At 33.1% G+C, this 23,322-nt stretch overlaps 1 protein-coding gene across 1 annotated transcript in view; it reads left to right on the top strand.

Annotated features, from left to right (window-relative positions):
- The first annotated feature begins 833 nt into the window (after positions 1-833).
- Positions 834-23,322, top strand: part of LOC102802575 (paladin-like) — an 86,377-nt gene continuing 63,888 nt past the window's right edge. The window contains exon 1 of the mRNA XM_006813196.3: positions 834-1,048. The gene's annotated coding sequence lies outside the window, so the exon portion shown is untranslated. The remainder of the gene's footprint in view (positions 1,049-23,322) is intronic.

The raw sequence follows: 23,322 nt of genomic DNA, 5'->3' as shown, positions 1-23,322 counted from the left end.
CGCCATTTAGAAAAAAACACCAACAAAATAAACAATAGACTGTATGCAAATCCAAGGAATGTGCAGTTAGTAACACCGTGACAAATTAGGAAAATGTTAGGGTAATTTATAGCTCGATGAGAAGCATGGCCGTTAATCGCTATCTATAGCTAACACAACAACGTTTTATGATAAATTTTGTACATGTTTTCATATACAGTAGTCACCGAGTAGTATATATAGTAGCAGGTATATAGAAAATATCAAATAGAAATGCATCTATGAATAAAAAACAAACAGAAACAAATATTTTATATTAATCTTAATAATGATGACCTCGTTTGTTCAAGAAGTGTAACTCACTTCCTACGTTATATTCATATGCCAATTTACGAGTCTTACAAAATTGTCATTACTAAGTAATATACACAAAAACTACACGGATATTTTCCAGGCCACAAAACAAACTTTTAGTAACAATCAAAAAACATAAAACAACAAAATTACAAATCAATAAAATGTATAATTTTCATGCAGAGGCTATTGCATCGTGATATCGTTGAAATACGTAGCTCTTTTGACCATGACATTTGTCAAACACTGATACCGGATATACTGTCTCGGTTCAAAACAATGTTTTTAAAATATGGCAGATTATTAATATATATGAAAGCATCAGGCTGGATAATCTGGTTGCCCAAGTTCTCAGATGGAAATAACTAAAATCAAGATGAACGTGCAGGGCAATTGAAAAAAGATATACAATCATTATAATATTACTGTGTGAATTATTCATGATCTGCCGAGCGTCGTCAATATGTCCTCTATTGTGATTGGTTGATGGTTGTTTATGGAGGACATGTTGCCAAGTGCCCGTGTTTTCTAGGGAAACGCGCCTGTACACACACACAAAACACCGCAAAGCTACTGTTGTATTCTTGTCCGATACGGACGATTTGAAAGACGATACTCACGGATTATACATCATGTCTGTTCATTATTTTTGGAGATATGACGGAGTAACAGTTTAAGTGTCATCTCAGCTGTTTTACTGCGAAACTCATACACGGTAAGGTCGAAAACAGATGCGATAAAACGACTACTTCAATTGAGATTTTAGAGCCGCATCGCGCGTTTTTCTCTGTTCATATGTTGCTGGGATATGTTCGCGACAAAATCACAATATAACTAAGCAACTATCCTACCTAATTCAGCATATCATATGTAAATATTATCTGTAGATAGAACTGGTACACGGTGGCAATTCCATCGTCTATTCTATAATTACATTGGTTTTCCGAAATCCGACAGCGACATTACACTCGACTGAAAAGTGATAGGTTATGTATCGGGCACATTATTCTAAAATCCAATTTACGTTTAGCGTGTCTCTCCAGACTAATACATGATCTACAATAATGTGGATCGTGTTACATAAGAGTTCTGTTACGTTTTAGGACGTGGTTTGACAGCCGCAGTCGCATTGCAAGTTTAAGTCTCGATCCTGGTACGGTTTAGAGAGTTTCCACAAACATGATGACACATTTACATTTAATAAATTTCCTCAAATTTATTTTAAAAACTAACAGAATATTATTAACATTACTGAATCACACGTCATTAATATGTGTTCTGTGACACTGAGCATGACATTTGTGGTACCAAAAGAACTTCCATAGGGTGGGGTGTAAAAATGGAAACAGCATCCAGACAGCTGGAAAATGCTGTTATTATAAAATATAAACCATGTTACACAACATATTACACTGTATCATAACCAATTCTGGCTTTGTATTATATGGATTAATAATATAAAAAATGGTGAAAAAAGTTTACTACAGTATTGAAAATTAAAACAGGCTGGCATATGGGATTGGATATTAAAGACAGAATCTGCAAATTTATATGTGCGACAATGACCATGTTGAAGATGAACAACATTTTGTCTTAAATTATACTCGTTACAATGAAATAAGGTTAAAACTTTACACTGTAGCTAATAATTGTATACCAAATTTTGACAAACTTAGTAATGAAAATAAATTCATATCATTACTAAGTGACGAGAACATGTCAATTCCTTTAGCACAATATTTAAAAAACTGTTTTAATATAAGACAGCAGCACCACATAAACTAAGCCAGTAACACATTACTTGTATACAAATTATTATCATTTTTTTTCTTCTTCATGCTTTATGTTCTTTACTTTTCATGTAGTTATTTTTCTTTTACTAATATCTGATTTGTAACCCTTTTCATCCTCTCCGGGGGATGTTATGTGTTAATAAATAAATGTTAAATATTATACAAATAGTTAAGCATAGGAAGACATCAAAAATATTTTATTAGATATCATACTAAAGCAACTGAAATTTCATTTGATAGACAGATGATTGCTATCAAAACTATGACTATAATGTCAGACAATTACGAGTTGTGTTGATGTGCTATATCTTAACACTCAGCTTCTAAAACCCTTTTAACCTGACATGTGTGTTCTAATCATCTCATTTTCATACAAAATCAATATTTCTTTGAACATTAGTACCCCGTCAAGACAACATTGCTTGCAAGATACAGCATGTGAAAAAATAGGAAAGACAATGGAAAGATGAATTGAATCTAGCACTTCTAATATACTAGGGCAAATGTGGTAACAATGGTGTTAGGCAATTTGTTTTATGCATCATCAATTAATAAAGTCTTAACACTGTGTCATATGCTGGTGCTCAGACTTATTTATGAAATTGGTTTGAAAGCTGAAACATGGCCAAGTTTGAAGATTAAATCACCAAAACTGCATATTTTAGTTTTCAAGCAGTTTAAAAGACTTCGATGTGACTTATTTCTATGGGATAAAATATAATTCATAAAATAGCAGTTGATCAATTTCATAGTTTTGTTTGTCCTTGAAGTATTGAATTTAATTGAATATGTTTTTACAGGAGTATTGTATTTGAAAGTCAAATTTCACTTTTGTTTTTCACAAAATAAACCCACGTAACTTTACCCAGATTTTTAGCTCCGCTGTTGACTTTGTCGAGCGGAGCTTATCATATGAGTGATTGTCCGTCGTCGTCCGTGTCAATGTTTTACTTTTTCGTCTTCTTCTTGAAAACTACAAGCCTGAATGCTTTGATACTTGGTGTATATGTACCTTGGGTAGACCTCTCTCAGATTTGTTCATTTCATGATGATATCTTCAATTCTCTAATTTTGGTGAATATTTTTGTCATTTTTGGTAAAAAGTGATATTTTCAACTTCTTGTTAAAAACCGCGAGTCCAATTGCTTTGATATTACATATATAGGTACTACATGTGGACCTCTCTCAGATTTGTTCATTTCATAATGATATCTTTAATTCTCTAATTTTGGTGAATATTTTTGTCATTTTTGGTAAAAAGTGATATTTTCAACTTCTTGTTAAAAACCGCGAGTCCAATTGCTTTGATATTACATATATAGGTACTACATGTGGACCTCTCTCAGATTTGTTCATTTCATAATGATATCTTTAATTCTCTAATTTTGGTGAATATTTTTGTCATTTTTGGTAAAAAGTGATATTTTCGACTTCTTGTTGAAAACCGCAAGTCCAATTGCTTTGATATTACATATATAGGTACTACATGTGGATCTCTCTCAGATTTGTTCATTTCATGATGATATCTTCAATTCTCTAATTTTGGTGAATATTTTTGTCATTTTTGGTAAAAAGTGATATTTTCAACTTCTTGTTGAAAACCGCAAGTCCAATTGCTTTGATATTATAGGTACTACATGTGGACCTCTCTCAGATTTGTTCATTTTGTAATGATATCTTTAATTTTCTAATTTTGGTGAATATTTTTGTCATTTTTGGTAAAAAGTGATATTTTCAACTCCTTGTTAAAAACCGCAAGTCCAATTGCTTTGATATTACATATATAGGTACTACATGTGGACCTCTCTCAGATTTGTTCATGTTGTAATGATATCTTTAATTTTCTAATTTTGGTGAATATTTTTGTCATTTTTGGTAAAAAGTGATATTTTCGACTTCTTGTTAAAAACTGCAAGTCCAATTGCTTTGATATATTATACATATAGGTACTACATGTGGACCTCTCTCAGAATTGTTCATTTTCTAATGATATCTTCTATTCTTTAATTGAAATGTGCATTGCTAACAGCGGAGCTATCTCAGCCGACAGGCTGCTTGTTTATGGAATGTTATCAGCATTTGGTTCATAATTAAAAATAATATTAAAAAATACATAATATTCTTAAAGAAATTAACAGTGATTACCAAAACTTAAACAAAATAGAACAATTTAAACTTGTACTACTGTCACCAAATACAAACCATCTTATCACTCTCTGCAAATAGTTAGTTAAATATAAACAAGACTAATTCTTTTATTTTGTTATGTTCTTTTATATTTTATACATATTCTGTGCTGCATACAGATATACTTACATATTACAGTATTTTAATATTTCTTATATTATAAATAATTGACTGTAGTTTTTTGTTGTTCATCAATTTTGAATTCTTTTTTAAATCAATTTTTACATTTCTTGTACTTTTATTATTTACTTTATTAATCTGAAAACCTAAAAAGAAATGTTAACTCTTTCTTTACGGTATTAATAAAGCATTATTCTATTCTATAATAATATTCAAAATGTTGCATGAAAGTTTGAGTTGGGAAATGATGGTACAATAGCTCTTTTGAAATGTTTGTTTTACATAAAAAATAGTAATTAAAACCCGTCAACTAAACGTGGTGCTCAACACGGAAATTCAACAAAATAAAAATTGAGAATCACGCAATGTGTAACGATACCGGTAATTAACAAAAAAATAGACAGCTATTGTTGCTCTAATAAAGCTATATGTAATGTTAAGCTGATAGATAAGCACTGCAGCATGCTTCTGAGTGGTCAGAGTCAGGTGACCTTGATAATGGCAAACTGCACAACTGAAGACAGTAAATATTGATATCAAAACAATAATACTATAGATGAAATATTTATTAGGTTTTAATCTAGTGGATACTCACTAGGTTTTATTTTTTGTACAGAATTCTGAAATCAAATTGAGAAGACTTCCTAAAATAACTAAAATGACCTGATAAACAGATGTTGTACTTGTTTTTTTTTAACTTTGACATGTTATGAATTAAGGTTTGGTTAATACTGGGTGTATGTAGCAAGTACCATAGTTGTAATGAATTAAGACAGGTTTGGTTAATACTAGGTGTATGTAGCAAGCACCATAGTTATAATGAATTAAGACAGGTTTGGTTAATACTGGGTGTATGTAGCAAGCACCATAGTTGTTATGAATTAAGACAGGTTTGGTTAATACTGGGTGTATGTAGCAAGTACCATAGTTGTTATGAATTAAGACAGGTTTAGTTAATACTGGGTGTATGTAGCAAGCACCATAGTTGTTATGAATTAAGACAGGTTTAGTTAATACTAGGTGTATGTAGCTAGCACCATAGTTGTTATGAATTAAGACAGGTTTAGTTAATACTAGGTGTATGTAGCAAGTACCATAGTTGTTATGAATTAAGACAGGTTTGGTTAATACTAGGTGTATGTAGCAAGTACCATAGTTGTTATGAATTAAGACAGGTTTAGTTAATACTGGGTGTATGTAGCAAGCACCATAGTTGTTATGAATTAAGACAGGTTTGGTTAATACTAGGTGTATGTAGCAAGCACCATAGTTATAATGAATTAAGACAGGTTTGGTTAATACTGGGTGTATGTAGCAAGTACCATAGTTGTAATGAATTAAGACAGGTTTGGTTAATACTGGGTGTATGTAGCAAGCACCATAGTTGTAATGAATTAAGACAGGTTTGGTTAATACTGGGTGTATGTAGCAAGTACCATAGTTGTAATGAATTAAGACAGGTTTGGTTAATACTGGGTGTATGTAGCAAGTACCATAGTTGTAATGAATTAAGACAGGTTTGGTTAATACTGGGTGTATGTAGCAAGTACCATAGTTGTAATGAATTAAGACAGGTTTGGTTAATACTGGGTGTATGTAGCAAGTACCATAGTTGTTATGAATTAAGACAGGTTTGGTTAATACTGGGTGTATGTAGCAAGCACCATAGTTGTAATGAATTAAGACAGGTTTGGTTAATACTAGGTGTATGTAGCAAGTACCATAGTTGTAATGAATTAAGACAGGTTTGGTTAATACTAGGTGTATGTAGCAAGCACCATATAGTTATAATGAATTAAGACAGGTTTGGTTAATACTGGGTGTATGTAGCAAGCACCATAGTTATAATGAATTAAGACAGGTTTGGTTAATACTGGGTGTATGTAGCAAGTACCATAGTTGTTATGAATTAAGACAGGTTTGGTTAATACTGGGTGTATGTAGCAAGCACCATAGTTGTTATGAATTAAGACAGGTTTGGTTAATACTGGGTGTATGTAGCAAGCACCATAGTTATAATGAATTAAGACAGGTTTGGTTAATACTGGGTGTATGTAGCAAGTACCATAGTTGTTATGAATTAAGACAGGTTTGGTTAATACTGGGTGTATGTAGCAAGCACCATAGTTGTTATGAATTAAGACAGGTTTGGTTAATACTAGGTGTATGTAGCAAGCACCATAGTTGTTATGAATTAAGACAGGTTTGGTTAATACTGGGTGTATGTAGCAAGTACCATAGTTGTTATGAATTAAGACAGGTTTGGTTAATACTAGGTGTATGTAGCAAGTACCATAGTTGTTATGAATTAAGACAGGTTTGGTTAATACTAGGTGTATGTAGCAAGTACCATAGTTGTTATGAATTAAGACAGGTTTGGTTAATACTGGGTGTATGTAGCAAGCACCATAGTTGTTATGAATTAAGACAGGTTTGGTTAATACTGGGTGTATGTAGCAAGCACCATAGTTGTTATGAATTAAGATAGGTTTGGTTAATACTAGGTGTATGTAGCAAGCACCATAGTTGTTATGAATTAAGACAGGTTTGGTTAATACTGGGTGTATGTAGCAAGCACCATAGTTATAATGAATTAAGACAGGTTTGGTTAATACTAGGTGTATGTAGCAAGTACCATAGTTGTTATGAATTAAGACAGGTTTGGTTAATACTAGGTGTATGTAGCAAGTACCATAGTTGTTATGAATTAAGACAGGTTTAGTTAATACTGGGTGTATGTAGCAAGTACCATAGTTGTTATGAATTAAGACAGGTTTGGTTAATACTAGGTGTATGTAGCAAGTACCATAGTTGTAATGAATTAAGACAGGTTTAGTTAATACTAGGTGTATGTAGCAAGTACCATAGTTGTTATGAATTAAGACAGGTTTAGTTAATACTAGGTGTATGTAGCAAGCACCATAGTTGTTATGAATTAAGACAGGTTTAGTTAATACTAGGTGTATGTAGCAAGTACCATAGTTGTAATGAATTAAGACAGGTTTAGTTAATACTAGGTGTATGTAGCAAGTACCATAGTTGTTATGAATTAAGACAGGTTTAGTTAATACTAGGTGTATGTAGCAAGCACCATAGTTGTTATGAATTAAGACAGGTTTAGTTAATACTAGGTGTATGTAGCAAGTACCATAGTTGTAATGAATTAAGACAGGTTTGGTTAATACTAGGTGTATGTAGCAAGTACCATAGTTGTTATGAATTAAGACAGGTTTAGTTAATACTGGGTGTATGTAGCAAGTACCATAGTTGTTATGAATTAAGACAGGTTTGGTTAATACTAGGTGTATGTAGCAAGTACCATAGTTGTAATGAATTAAGACAGGTTTGGTTAATACTAGGTGTATGTAGCAAGTACCATAGTTGTAATGAATTAAGACAGGTTTAGTTAATACTGGGTGTATGTAGCAAGCACCATAGTTATAATGAATTAAGACAGGTTTAGTTAATACTGGGTGTATGTAGCAAGCACCATAGTTGTTATGAATTAAGACAGGTTTAGTTAATACTAGGTGTATGTAGCAAGTACCATAGTTGTAATGAATTAAGACAGGTTTAGTTAATACTGGGTGTATGTAGCAAGCACCATAGTTATAATGAATTAAGACAGGTTTAGTTAATACTGGGTGTATGTAGCAAGCACCATAGTTGTTATGAATTAAGACAGGTTTAGTTAATACTAGGTGTATGTAGCAAGTACCATAGTTGTAATGAATTAAGACAGGTTTGGTTAATACTAGGTGTATGTAGCAAGTACCATAGTTGTTATGAATTAAGACAGGTTTGGTTAATACTAGGTGTATGTAGCAAGTACCATAGTTGTTATGAATTAAGACAGGTTTGGTTAATACTGGGTGTATGTAGCAAGCACCATAGTTGTAATGAATTAAGACAGGTTTGGTTAATACTAGGTGTATGTAGCAAGCACCATAGTTGTAATGAATTAAGACAGGTTTGGTTAATACTGGGTGTATGTAGCAAGCACCATAGTTGTAATGAATTAAGACAGGTTTGGTTAATACTAGGTGTATGTAGCAAGCACCATAGTTGTAATGAATTAAGACAGGTTTGGTTAATACTAGGTGTATGTAGCAAGTACCATAGTTGTAATGAATTAAGACAGGTTTGGTTAATACTAGGTGTATGTAGCAAGCACCATAGTTGTAATGAATTAAGACAGGTTTGGTTAATACTAGGTGTATGTAGCAAGCACCATAGTTGTAATGAATTAAGACAGGTTTGGTTAATACTGGGTGTATGTAGCAAGCACCATAGTTGTAATGAATTAAGACAGGTTTGGTTAATACTAGGTGTATGTAGCAAGCACCATAGTTGTAATGAATTAAGACAGGTTTGGTTAATACTGGGTGTATGTAGCAAGCACCATAGTTGTAATGAATTAAGACAGGTTTGGTTAATACTAGGTGTATGTAGCAAGCACCATAGTTGTAATGAATTAAGACAGGTTTGGTTAATACTGGGTGTATGTAGCAAGCACCATAGTTGTTATGAATTAAGACAGGTTTGGTTAATACTGGGTGTATGTAGCAAGTACCATAGTTGTTATGAATTAAGACAGGTTTGGTTAATACTAGGTGTATGTAGCAAGTACCATAGTTGTTATGAATTAAGACAGGTTTGGTTAATACTGGGTGTATGTAGCAAGCACCATAGTTGTTATGAATTAAGACAGGTTTGGTTAATACTAGGTGTATGTAGCAAGTACCATAGTTGTTATGAATTAAGACAGGTTTGGTTAATACTGGGTGTATGTAGCAAGTACCATAGTTGTTATGAATTAAGACAGGTTTGGTTAATACTAGGTGTATGTAGCAAGTACCATAGTTGTAATGAATTAAGACAGGTTTGGTTAATACTAGGTGTATGTAGCAAGTACCATAGTTGTTATGAATTAAGACAGGTTTGGTTAATACTGGGTGTATGTAGCAAGCACCATAGTTGTTATGAATTAAGACAGGTTTGGTTAATACTGGGTGTATGTAGCAAGCACCATAGTTGTTATGAATTAAGACAGGTTTGGTTAATACTAGGTGTATGTAGCAAGCACCATAGTTGTTATGAATTAAGACAGGTTTGGTTAATACTGGGTGTATGTAGCAAGTACCATAGTTGTTATGAATTAAGACAGGTTTGGTTAATACTAGGTGTATGTAGCAAGTACCATAGTTGTAATGAATTAAGACAGGTTTGGTTAATACTGGGTGTATGTAGCAAGTACCATAGTTGTTATGAATTAAGACAGGTTTGGTTAATACTAGGTGTATGTAGCAAGTACCATAGTTGTAATGAATTAAGACAGGTTTGGTTAATACTAGGTGTATGTAGCAAGTACCATAGTTGTAATGAATTAAGACAGGTTTGGTTAATACTGGGTGTATGTAGCAAGTACCATAGTTGTTATGAATTAAGACAGGTTTGGTTAATACTAGGTGTATGTAGCAAGTACCATAGTTGTAATGAATTAAGACAGGTTTGGTTAATACTAGGTGTATGTAGCAAGTACCATAGTTGTAATGAATTAAGACAGGTTTGGTTAATACTAGGTGTATGTAGCAAGTACCATAGTTGTAATGAATTAAGACAGGTTTGGTTAATACTGGGTGTATGTAGCAAGCACCATAGTTGTAATGAATTAAGACAGGTTTAGTTAATACTGGGTGTATGTAGCAAGTACCATAGTTGTTATGAATTAAGACAGGTTTAGTTAATACTGGGTGTATGTAGCAAGCACCATAGTTGTTATGAATTAAGACAGGTTTAGTTAATACTGGGTGTATGTAGCAAGCACCATAGTTGTTATGAATTAAGACAGGTTTAGTTAATACTGGGTGTATGTAGCAAGTACCATAGTTGTTATGAATTAAGACAGGTTTGGTTAATAATAATAACTTTATTACACTACTAAAAAACCTTCAGAGGGTTTTTGTATGGTAAGGAACATAAATACATACAATACATAAGAGATAAAAAAATAAAATGTTAGTAAAATAAAATAAATTAATTACTTTCTGTGGTTTTAAAAATTGTGCTCTTTAAGTATTTTGCTAAAGCTATATTATTCTCCATAATCTTTTTAAATATGGAATTCACATCCATTGTGTAAATATTTATTGAACACTCATCAAACAGTTTTTTTCTTTGTTCTATATAGCCAGTACAAAATAGCAGGAAATGTTTTTCATCTCCTAATGCTTTAGTGTTACATTTATTACAGTGTCTATTTTCTAATTCTATTTTGGGCTTTGTTCTTCTACCTAATTCTATTTCTAAGTTGTGGTCACTCAGACGGAATTTTGAAAGCATTTTCCTGAGACTGAAATTTGAAATGTTTTGCAAATAATTTTCCATATTATAGCTTACTTTGAATAGTTTGTATGTTCTCAGTTTTGTTCCCCTATTTTCATTGGTTTCACTGAAATTTAGTTTTTCTCTCCATCTTTGAATATAAAACTCAGATAGTCTGAGTTTTACTTTTTTTAGTATTTGATTCCAATTTTCCATATTGTGATCATTTTTTATTTTAATTAGATCATGTCCCAGTGTAGCATTAATAGTCCTTACCCAGTTTGAATTAATTTTTATCATTTCATCCAGGGCTAATTTTAAAATGTGATTATCTGGCAGACTATATAGTCTATGGCAGTATTTAATTTGAGCCAAATTAATTTTTAATTTTACTGGTAACCTACCAAGTTCTGCTTTCAAACCACTAATTGGCGTCATTTTACTCACTCCTAGGATAAACCTGTAAAAATGACTGCAAACTTGCTCTAAACTGTTACTGTCAGTTGTGATTTCATTGGCCCAGATTTCTGCACCATACATGAGTATAGGTGAAATTAATTGGTCGAAAATTTTCAAACTAAGTGCTGGTGAAATTATTTTGTGGTTTAAGACTGTTTGTCTGATGCTGAAAAGAGCCTTCATTGATTTATTTTTTAACATAGATAAGTTTGTTTTAAATTTCCCATTTGGAGTAAATATTGCCCCTAAATAGCAAAACTCGCTAACAGCTGTTATGTCTTGGTTGTTGATTTTAAAATTCATGTTTTTAATCAGTCTGTTGCTGCAATTAAATACCATGACTTTAGTTTTCTTTACGTTTACTTCTAAATTCCAATTTATACAATAGTCATTTAATTTGTTCAGACAGCTTTGTAGGCCGTCTTCCGTTTCTGAAATAAGTGCAAGGTCATCTGCATATTGGATGCAATTTATAGGTTTCTCGCCCATTAGAACTGGTTTATCAATTTGATCCCCAAATAATTCTGGCAGATCGTTCAGAAAAATGTTAAATAAAGTTGGTGATAAATTGCAGCCTTGCTTAACTCCACAGGTAGACTGAAATCCATCAGTTATACCCTCTGACAATTTAATTTTATATTTAATATCCTTATACATAGATTTTATTATTTCATAAAAGTTCCCCGTGATACCACTGTTTTGTAACTTCAGAAAGAGTGCATCCCTCCAGATGCTGTCGAAAGCCTTTCTAAAGTCAACAAAACATGTGTATAACCGTCTTCCAGAACTGCTGCTTTTATTTTTATTATAAATTGTTTTTTCAACTGCTGTTTTTAACAGGAAAATTGCGTCTGTCGTTCTCCTGTCTTTCCTAAAGCCAAACTGCATGTCGGTAAATAAATTATTTTCTTCCAAGTATGTGGTCAATCTTTGATTCATTATGCCAGTAAATAGTTTTGAGAGACAACTTGTTAATGCAATAGCTCTATAATTACCAAGATTTAATTTGTCGCCTGATTTGTGTAGTGGAACAAGAATCGTAGATTTCCAGGTTGCAGGAAATTTTCCACTATCTAGAATACAGTTGAAAAGTTTCTGTAAACATCTTATCATTAACTTATTTAATACTAGGTGTATGTAGCAAGTACCATAGTTGTTATGAATTAAGACAGGTTTGGTTAATACTGGGTGTATGTAGCAAGCACCATAGTTGTAATGAATTAAGACAGGTTTGGTTAATACTAGGTGTATGTAGCAAGTACCATAGTTGTTATGAATTAAGACAGGTTTGGTTAATACTGGGTGTATGTAGCAAGCACCATAGTTGTAATGAATTAAGACAGGTTTGGTTAATACTGGGTGTATGTAGCAAGCACCATAGTTGTTATGAATTAAGACAGGTTTAGTTAATACTAGGTGTATGTAGCAAGCACCATAGTTGTAATGAATTAAGACAGGTTTGGTTAATACTAGGTGTATGTAGCAAGCACCATAGTTGTAATGAATTAAGACAGGTTTGGTTAATACTAGGTGTATGTAGCAAGCACCATAGTTGTAATGAATTAAGACAGGTTTGGTTAATACTGGGTGTATGTAGCAAGCACCATAGTTGTAATGAATTAAGACAGGTTTGGTTAATACTAGGTGTATGTAGCAAGCACCATAGTTGTAATGAATTAAGACAGGTTTGGTTAATACTAGGTGTATGTAGCAAGTACCATAGTTGTAATGAATTAAGACAGGTTTGGTTAATACTGGGTGTATGTAGCAAGCACCATAGTTGTAATGAATTAAGACAGGTTTGGTTAATACTAGGTGTATGTAGCAAGCACCATAGTTGTAATGAATTAAGACAGGTTTGGTTAATACTGGGTGTATGTAGCAAGTACCATAGTTGTTATGAATTAAGACAGGTTTGGTTAATACTGGGTGTATGTAGCAAGCACCATAGTTGTTATGAATTAAGACAGGTTTGGTTAATACTAGGTGTATGTAGCAAGTACCATAGTTGTTATGAATTAAGACAGGTTTGGTTAATACTAGGTGTATGTAGCAAGCACCATAGTTGTAATGAATTAAGACAGGTTTGGTTAATACTGGGTGTATGTAGCAAGTACCATAGTTGTAATGAATTAAGACAGGTTTGGTTAATACTAGGTGTATGTAGCAAGCACCATAGTTATAATGAATTAAGACAGGTTTGGTTAATACTGGGTGTATGTAGCAAGTACCATAGTTGTTATGAATTAAGACAGGTTTGGTTAATACTGGGTGTATGTAGCAAGCACCATAGTTATAATGAATTAAGACAGGTTTGGTTAATACTGGGTGTATGTAGCAAGCACCATAGTTATAATGAATTAAGACAGGTTTGGTTAATACTGGGTGTATGTAGCAAGTACCATAGTTGTAATGAATTAAGACAGGTTTGGTTAATACTAGGTGTATGTAGCAAGCACCATAGTTATAATGAATTAAGACAGGTTTGGTTAATACTGGGTGTATGTAGCAAGTACCATAGTTGTAATGAATTAAGACAGGTTTGGTTAATACTAGGTGTATGTAGCAAGCACCATATAGTTATAATGAATTAAGACAGGTTTGGTTAATACTGGGTGTATGTAGCAAGCACCATAGTTATAATGAATTAAGACAGGTTTGGTTAATACTAGGTGTATGTAGCAAGTACCATAGTTGTTATGAATTAAGACAGGTTTGTTTAATACTGGGTGTATGTAGCACGCACCATAGTTGTAATGAATTAAGACAGGTTTGGTTAATACTAGGTGTATGTAGCAAGTACCATAGTTATAATGAATTAAGACAGGTTTAGTTAATACTGGGTGTATGTAGCAAGTACCATAGTTGTTATGAATTAAGACAGGTTTGGTTAATACTGGGTGTATGTAGCTAGCACCATAGTTGTTATGAATTAAGACAGGTTTGGTTAATACTAGGTGTATGTAGCAAGTACCATAGTTGTTATGAATTAAGACAGGTTTGGTTAATACTAGGTGTATGTAGCAAGTACCATAGTTGTTATGAATTAAGACAGGTTTGGTTAATACTAGGTGTATGTAGCAAGTACCATAGTTGTAATGAATTAAGACAGGTTTGGTTAATACTAGGTGTATGTAGCAAGCACCATAGTTATAATGAATTAAGACAGGTTTGGTTAATACTGGGTGTATGTAGCAAGCACCATAGTTGTTATGAATTAAGACAGGTTTGGTTAATACTGGGTGTATGTAGCAAGCACCATAGTTATAATGAATTAAGACAGGTTTGGTTAATACTAGGTGTATGTAGCAAGTACCATAGTTGTTATGAATTAAGACAGGTTTGGTTAATACTAGGTGTATGTAGCAAGTACCATAGTTGTTATGAATTAAGACAGGTTTAGTTAATACTGGGTGTATGTAGCAAGCACCATAGTTGTTATGAATTAAGACAGGTTTAGTTAATACTAGGTGTATGTAGCAAGTACCATAGTTGTAATGAATTAAGACAGGTTTGGTTAATACTAGGTGTATGTAGCAAGTACCATAGTTGTTATGAATTAAGACAGGTTTAGTTAATACTGGGTGTATGTAGCAAGTACCATAGTTGTTATGAATTAAGACAGGTTTAGTTAATACTGGGTGTATGTAGCAAGCACCATAGTTGTTATGAATTAAGACAGGTTTAGTTAATACTAGGTGTATGTAGCAAGTACCATAGTTGTAATGAATTAAGACAGGTTTGGTTAATACTAGGTGTATGTAGCAAGTACCATAGTTGTTATGAATTAAGACAGGTTTGGTTAATACTAGGTGTATGTAGCAAGTACCATAGTTGTTATGAATTAAGACAGGTTTGGTTAATACTGGGTGTATGTAGCAAGCACCATAGTTGTAATGAATTAAGACAGGTTTGGTTAATACTAGGTGTATGTAGCAAGCACCATAGTTGTAATGAATTAAGACAGGTTTGGTTAATACTAGGTGTATGTAGCAAGCACCATAGTTGTAATGAATTAAGACAGGTTTGGTTAATACTGGGTGTATGTAGCAAGTACCATAGTTGTTATGAATTAAGACAGGTTTGGTTAATACTAGGTGTATGTAGCAAGTACCATAGTTGTTATGAATTAAGACAGGTTTGGTTAATACTGGGTGTATGTAGCAAGTACCATAGTTGTTATGAATTAAGACAGGTTTGGTTAATACTAGGTGTATGTAGCAAGTACCATAGTTGTTATGAATTAAGACAGGTTTGGTTAATACTGGGTGTATGTAGCAAGTACCATAGTTGTTATGAATTAAGACAGGTTTAGTTAATACTAGGTGTATGTAGCAAGTACCATAGTTGTTATGAATTAAGACAGGTTTGGTTAATACTGGGTGTATGTAGCAAGTACCATAGTTGTTATGAATTAAGACAGGTTTAGTTAATACTGGGTGTATGTAGCAAGTACCATAGTTGTTATGAATTAAGACAGGTTTGGTTAATACTAGGTGTATGTAGCAAGTACCATAGTTGTTATGAATTAAGACAGGTTTGGTTAATACTAGGTGTATGTAGCAAGCACCATAGTTGTAATGAATTAAGACAGGTTTAGTTAATACTAGGTGTATGTAGCAAGTACCATAGTTGTTATGAATTAAGACAGGTTTGGTTAATACTAGGTGTATGTAGCAAGCACCATAGTTGTAATGAATTAAGACAGGTTTGGTTAATACTAGGTGTATGTAGCAAGCACCATAGTTGTAATGAATTAAGACAGGTTTGGTTAATACTAGGTGTATGTAGCAAGTACCATAGTTGTAATGAATTAAGACAGGTTTGGTTAATACTAGGTGTATGTAGCAAGCACCATAGTTGTAATGAATTAAGACAGGTTTGGTTAATACTAGGTGTATGTAGCAAGCACCATAGTTGTAATGAATTAAGACAGGTTTGGTTAATACTAGGTGTATGTAGCAAGCACCATAGTTGTAATGAATTAAGACAGGTTTGGTTAATACTAGGTGTATGTAGCAAGCACCATAGTTGTAATGAATTAAGACAGGTTTGGTTAATACTGGGTGTATGTAGCAAGTACCATAGTTGTTATGAATTAAGACAGGTTTGGTTAATACTGGGTGTATGTAGCAAGTACCATAGTTGTTATGAATTAAGACAGGTTTGGTTAATACTGGGTGTATGTAGCAAGCACCATAGTTGTAATGAATTAAGACAGGTTTGGTTAATACTAGGTGTATGTAGCAAGCACCATAGTTGTAATGAATTAAGACAGGTTTGGTTAATACTAGGTGTATGTAGCAAGCACCATAGTTGTAATGAATTAAGACAGGTTTGGTAGTGGCATGAGTTCACCTTGAACTTTATTTAGGAGACTGTTCAGTTTCGATATTAGCAGTGTCTCTTTTGATATGATTATGACAAAAATGTGCAACCATTTTATTCTGTGTTGTAAGTAACCTGATACTATTGCAGCTCATCCGGATTCAACATCAAAAGTGTATTACTTTATTATCTGTACTTTCATTTATAATCCAATAAGATCACAACTTACCGGGTATATATCACGTGACTAAAAAGATACTGAAGTATGTCATGCTTATAAATGTAATGTTTCCATGGTAACTAGAGAAAAAACTAATCTTCGTCTATTTAAAACACAATTTGATTTCACATGTAATGTTGAGATGGTGTGTCAGGTTGCTATAGAAACAACTGTTTAAACGTAATTCTCCTGTGAGTTCTACCAATTCATTTTTTGTTTTTTTTGGAAAACCTGCCTCTTGTAGCCTATTCATAACTGATACTCTCATGACCACAAGTCCATTCCCTTAATTTTTATAAATATTTATAAATTTCAATGGCAGTTGAATCCAGCCAGCCAATCAATAAGTGCAGTGCGCAATGTTTGAAAATGTTGCAATAGGCCAATAAAAACCACAGTTTGAATTGTGAAATTTATGAATATCTATAAAAATGGGTTTGTGGTCACAATAGTACTATTGTTAACCCTTTAATATACTGGAAAACATTGCTTCATTGTTGATGACCATGCAATGCATTGTGGGATATTTGTAGTTCACTCAGTAGCATTTTTATCAAGATATGAACAAATTACAATTTATTTCATTCAAAATCCTTTTACTTTATTTAATATTTTATGGATAATTTTTATCATAATATTATTGAACCACATCTTATGCGCATGCATGTCAGTTAATTTTATTACAAAGACCAAAAATAAATTAAAAATATTTGATGTATTTTGTTGACCTTGCAAGCTTAGTGAACGTGAAGTCATGCAATAACCAATCAAAACTATCTTTGTCCTGTCCAGTAGTTTGTAAATAACAAATTATTAATTATTATATTCAATTAATGTATTAATGGGAGTCTTTGCAGTTAGCCTGTCTGTATGTGTGTATGCGCGTGTGGTAGCAACGTTATGATAACTTCAATTTAACTTTACACTGACTTTGTGACGACCCTCACTATTTTCATAATTTATATTAATATTTAATTGAATTTAAGTCATGTTTGCGTAGCTTAGGTTTAGTAAAGAGGGAAGGTATGGTTCAATTAATATTAATATTAATATAATTATAATTATACCATACCCACTCCTTTACCAAACCTAAGCTTTGCAAACATTTTTATGTTAAGTCACAAGGTATTCAACTTATTTAATTAAAACGCAATTCTACGTTGAATTTCATTGTAATTGAGTTTATATCTAGGAAGGATAGGATATAGGAGCACATTATGTAGTGCAAAGTGTGCTTGAGTTCATTAAGAGCCACCGGGGAGTACATAATTGTCATTATTTTGTTGCATTGACAATGCCAGTGAATTTTCACATGTTTAAACTAGGATAATTTGGAGGAAACGGCCGAAAAATTCAACAGAATCGTGTCTACTTTATATGAGCCTTGTAATCTGTATACTGTATATAACATCAACACATTCACGCAATGATTCCCATTCACATACACAAGCACAATATAGTGTGTAGACTGGCAATGTCGGGACTTCTTTTTTGTTTTAGAAAAAAAATAATTTCAATTTAGCCTTTTTAACGTGATCGCAAAAACTAGCGTGACTGTGAATGAAATCCCGACTGGACGCATCTGCAGGCGACCCCCTGAATTGGAGTGAAAACCGAAGCGGATTCACTCCAGTGATTATGCTAATTAAAGTATGTTGACTAGCATTAACAGTCAGGATTTCTTTAGTGGTCAGGTTAGTTTTCGCGATCACACTGAAAAGACTAAAAGAACAATTATTGCTGGGAAAAGATTGACCAGCTTTGTTATTAGTCCAAAAAAATTGTTCAGTTTGGAATGTGTCTGAACCCCTCATTAGTATGCAAGAATGTAGGAATATACCAGGAAAATTGTTTTTCTGGAGTAAATTGTAGTGTATTTTACTTATGAAAGATTAAAAAGTGCATGGAGATTTTATGAAAATGTGTGGATGTTAACAGAATGATGTCGTTTGGTCACAGTTGCGCAATAAATGATAGACTATTTTGGGCTTAGCTATAAAATGTGTCACTGAAGTACTCACACGTGTGCATGATTCCAATAGTTTGTGGTGTGAAGAAACACCATTAGAAAATAAGTATTGTGTAATTTGTAGTGTATTTATATGATAAAAATTGTTTATGAAAATGTTTTTAGTTCCTGTTCGGATGCAGTCCGAAAACGGGGACTTATGTTTTGACCTCCGTGTGTCCGCGCGTGTGTGCATGCGTATGTGCGTGCGTCCGAGCCTGTATCTTAGAAATGCCTGTACCAATCACAATCAAACTTCACACATAAATCATACATGATATTATACATATGCACGTCAATTTGTTTCACAATCTTATTCAAGATGGCTGAATGGCGGCCATTTTGGTGCTAAAAAATCCTAAAAATCAAGCATTTTTCAGTTGTTAACAGATGGATTTCGTTCAAACTTGGTATATACATTAGACATTATGGGACCTTGATGCAAATAATGTTGTTTTTCAGATAAGATTCAAAATGGACGACTGGCGGCCATTTTGTATTAATGAATGTGGTTCTCGTGCCATATCTCTGACTTGCTTTCACTGATTATGTTCAAATTTTAAATATTCATTATACATCATGTTATAGATAGACAAATATATTTGTTTGACAATTCTATTCAAAATGGCCAAATGGTGGCCATTTTTGTGCTAAAAAACATCAAATATCAAGCATTTCTGGCATTTATGGATGGATTTCGTTCAAACTTGGTACATATATTAGACATTACAGGTTCCTGATGCACATCATTTATTTTTCAGACCGGATTCAAAATGGCTGTCTGGCCGCCGTTTTGTTTTAATGAATGGGCTTCTAGACCCATATCTCCGACTTGTTTTGACTGATTATATTCAAATTTTAAATATTCATTATACATCATGTCATAGATAAACAGATATATTGGTTGGACGATCCTATTCAAAATGGCCGAATGGTGGTCATTTTTGTGCTAAAAAATCATCAAATATCAAGCATTTAAGTATTTATGGATGGATTTCATTCAAACTTGGTACATACATTGGACATTACGGGTTCCTGATGCACATCATTGACTCCCATGTGCGAAGCACAAAATGGGAGTCTTTGCAGTTAGTGTGTCTGTATGTGTGTGTGTGTGTGTATGTGTGTATGTGTGTATGTGTGTCCGACTGTTCCACTGCTATCTCAAGAACCATACATCTGTTTTTGATGAAACTTGGTGCATAGATGCTCTGGGCCAATGCGCAGATTTGATTAGGTTTTGGTAAAAATCCATGCTCGTTAATTACCTAATTTGCATGATAATTAACTATTTTTTAGCTGTTCTATGACTGTTCCACTGATATCTAAAGAACCACTCATTGGATTTTGATGAAACTTGGTACATAGATGCTCTGAACATATGCGCAGATTTGATCAGTTTTTGGTAAAAATCTGTGCATATTAATTACCTAATTTGCATGATAATTAGCTATTTTTTAGTGGTTCCATGACTGTTCCACTGATATCTAAACAACCACTCATTGGATTTTGATGAAACTTGGTACATAGATGCTCTGAACTAATGCTAGGTTTTGATTAGGTTTTGGTAAAAATCCATGCTCGTTAATTACTTAATTTGCATGATAATTAGCTAATTTTTAGCTGTTCTATGACTGTTCCACTGATATCTAAAGAACCACTCAATGGATTTTGATGAAACTTGGTACATAGATGCTCTGAACATATGCGCAGATTTGAATAGTTATTGGTAAAAATCCGTGCAGTTTAATTACCTAATTTGCATGATAATTAGCTATTTTTTAGTGGTTCCATGACTGTTCCACTGATATCTAAACAACCACTCATTGTATTTTGATGAAACTTGGTACATAGATGCTCTGAACTAATGCTAGGTTTTGATTAGTTTTTGGTAATAATCCGTGGATACTAATTACCTAATTTGCATAATGATTAGTCAATTTTCGGTTTTTCCACTGATATCTCAAGTACTAATCATCACATTTCAATGAAACTTGGTACATAGATGTCATATGACACTGCACAGACCTGATAGTTTTTATGGTAATATCAGTACATATAATTACCTAATTTGCATAATTAATTAATTTTCAGCTTTTGATATAAGTAGTGAGCATTACATTTCACTGAAACTTGGTACTTACATACTCAAGGACTATGCAGAGATTGATTGTTTCGGATAAATATTTGTGGATATTAATCACCTAATTTGCATAATTTTCAGCTTTTCCACAGGTATCTCAAGTACTAATCATCGCATTTCAATGAAACTTGGTACATAGATCCTTTAGGACTATGCAGAGACCTGATTAGTTTCAGGGTAAATAATTATGCATGTTAATTACCTAATTTGCATAATTAATTTTCAGCTTTTCTACTGATATCTAAAGTACTAATCATCACATTTCAATGAATCTAGAATTATGCAGAGACCCAATTAGTTTTTGGTAAATATTTGTGCATATTAATCACCTAATTTGCATAATTAACCAATTTCCAACTTTCACACTGATATCTCAGGTACTAATGATCACATATCAATGAATGTTTATACATGGATGCTGTAGGACAATGGACAGACCTGGATAATTGTGGGTTAAAATCTGTACATATTAATTACCCAATTTGCATAATTAACCAATTTTAAGCTTTCACACTGATATCTAAAGTACTAATTTCCATTTTAATGAAACTTAGTACAAAGATGCTCTAGGACAATGTACAAACCTAATTAGTTTGGGGTAAAACTCTGTTCATATTATTTCCCTAATTAGCATAATAATTCATAATTTTTTGGTTCTAATCACATTTCAATTAAACTTGGTACATAGAGTTTTTGTTACATTGCGCAGACCTCATTAGTTTTACAATCAAATCTGTTGATGTTAATTTTCTGATTTGCATAATTAGTTTTCAGCTAAGTAATTTCAAATTATATTTAATGTGTCTCCAATACTCTCAGCACATGGGAGTTCTTTCTAAGCTTTCTTTGATTTTATTTTTCAGATTGGATTCAAAATGGCTGATTGGCGGCCATTTTGTTTTAATGATTGGGCTTTTAGAGCCATATCTCTTAAATTCTTTGACTGATTATATTCAAACTTTATATATTTGTTATACATCATGTTATATATATACATGTATTCAAAATGGCTGATTTTGAATGCTGTTCCAGAGCAATATCTCTCAATATGGACAAGTACTTGTTTGATGATCAGATACAAATGTCAATCATTTTAATGTTAAAAAATCATATTCCTGACATGGTTATATTCCAGCTATATTACTATAAACAAAACTATATATCTTAAATTTGATAGCTAACAGGGACTGTGCCATGCATGGCTTGTTTATATTTTTTCGATGGATTGAATTTACAAATGATGAGTTATTTTGTTATACTATCACTCCAATTATGTGTTACAAATTTCGGATAGTTTAGACTTTGTGTTCATGCGAACGGGAAGACATTTACTGGTGTACAGTGGACATCGATAAAAGCGAACGTATTTCGAAAGTTGTGAAATCATAGTACTGTTTTGGCATTATACGACTTGCAGTTCCCTGTTGATGGATTTTGTGTGACCTGTCGTGTTATCGAACTGTAGTATTATGTAAATCTGCCCGGGAAAATCTGCAAGCAAAGTTTAAATTGTCATTTTTCCCGCTGGGTCATAACGTGGAGTATGCACAATTGTTCATCTTGTGTTCCCCAATGCATTTAAAATTCCTTTGGATTTGGGGGACTTTGTGTGACTGACCGTGGTGTTTGTAAGCATTATAACTCCCTATCCTACATGATGTTAGTTTTTCGATGATCGGGAGGACCAGTGATGTGTCGATGGATCGAAGCTCGTAAACCAGACTGCGACGGCTTGCTGTACTGCACCCCATCTTGCTTGTGAGCTGAAGGGTAAAATTCCTGCAGCAAATCGGTGAGCTCAGCGACAGGAAGGTCTTCAAAATTGGTGGCGCATGCTTCTTGTATTCTACGAAGAAAACACATACATGTACTCCCCATTTAGTCTGCTGTGAAGTTTTTTTCTCATTTCTTTGCATTTTTGAGCACATTTAACTGTAATTCGTCGACATCGATAAAATGGGCCATCGTGTTTGCTGTTGGATGTTGGTACCGGGTGTTTCTCGCGAAGTTGGGATTGGCCTGACGACGATTTGTGTTTGTCGTTATGGCGGGAATAACATTTTTCATGTAAACTAAGTACAAATAATTATTTTTCATATAGCTCAGAGTTATTTATTTTCAGTTTTGATTTTAATCATTTTCACCCCATAATTTCCCTTATTATTAAATGATCGTCTCTTTATTTGTTTTCGAACTCAACATTCTATTCCTATGCATGGTACGGGGCCTTGATGCTCAATAATGCAATACATTATTGCGATGTGGCAATGACGTCATAAAATTCGCTAGTATTGACAATGCTATAATAATATAATAAAGGTTAATCAAATGAGTGTCATTATAACGACGGTAAGACCTGTATGTATATGTGTGTGTGTGTTTGTGTCCGTCTGTTCCACTGATATCT

Source organism: Saccoglossus kowalevskii, chromosome 19 (genome assembly GCF_978046115.1).
Source record: "Saccoglossus kowalevskii chromosome 19, keSacKowa6.1, whole genome shotgun sequence".
In the NCBI taxonomy this organism is placed as follows: domain Eukaryota; kingdom Metazoa; phylum Hemichordata; class Enteropneusta; family Harrimaniidae; genus Saccoglossus; species Saccoglossus kowalevskii.
The sequence above is the reverse complement of the archived record's forward strand: the minus strand, read 5'-3'. Positions and strand labels throughout refer to the sequence as shown.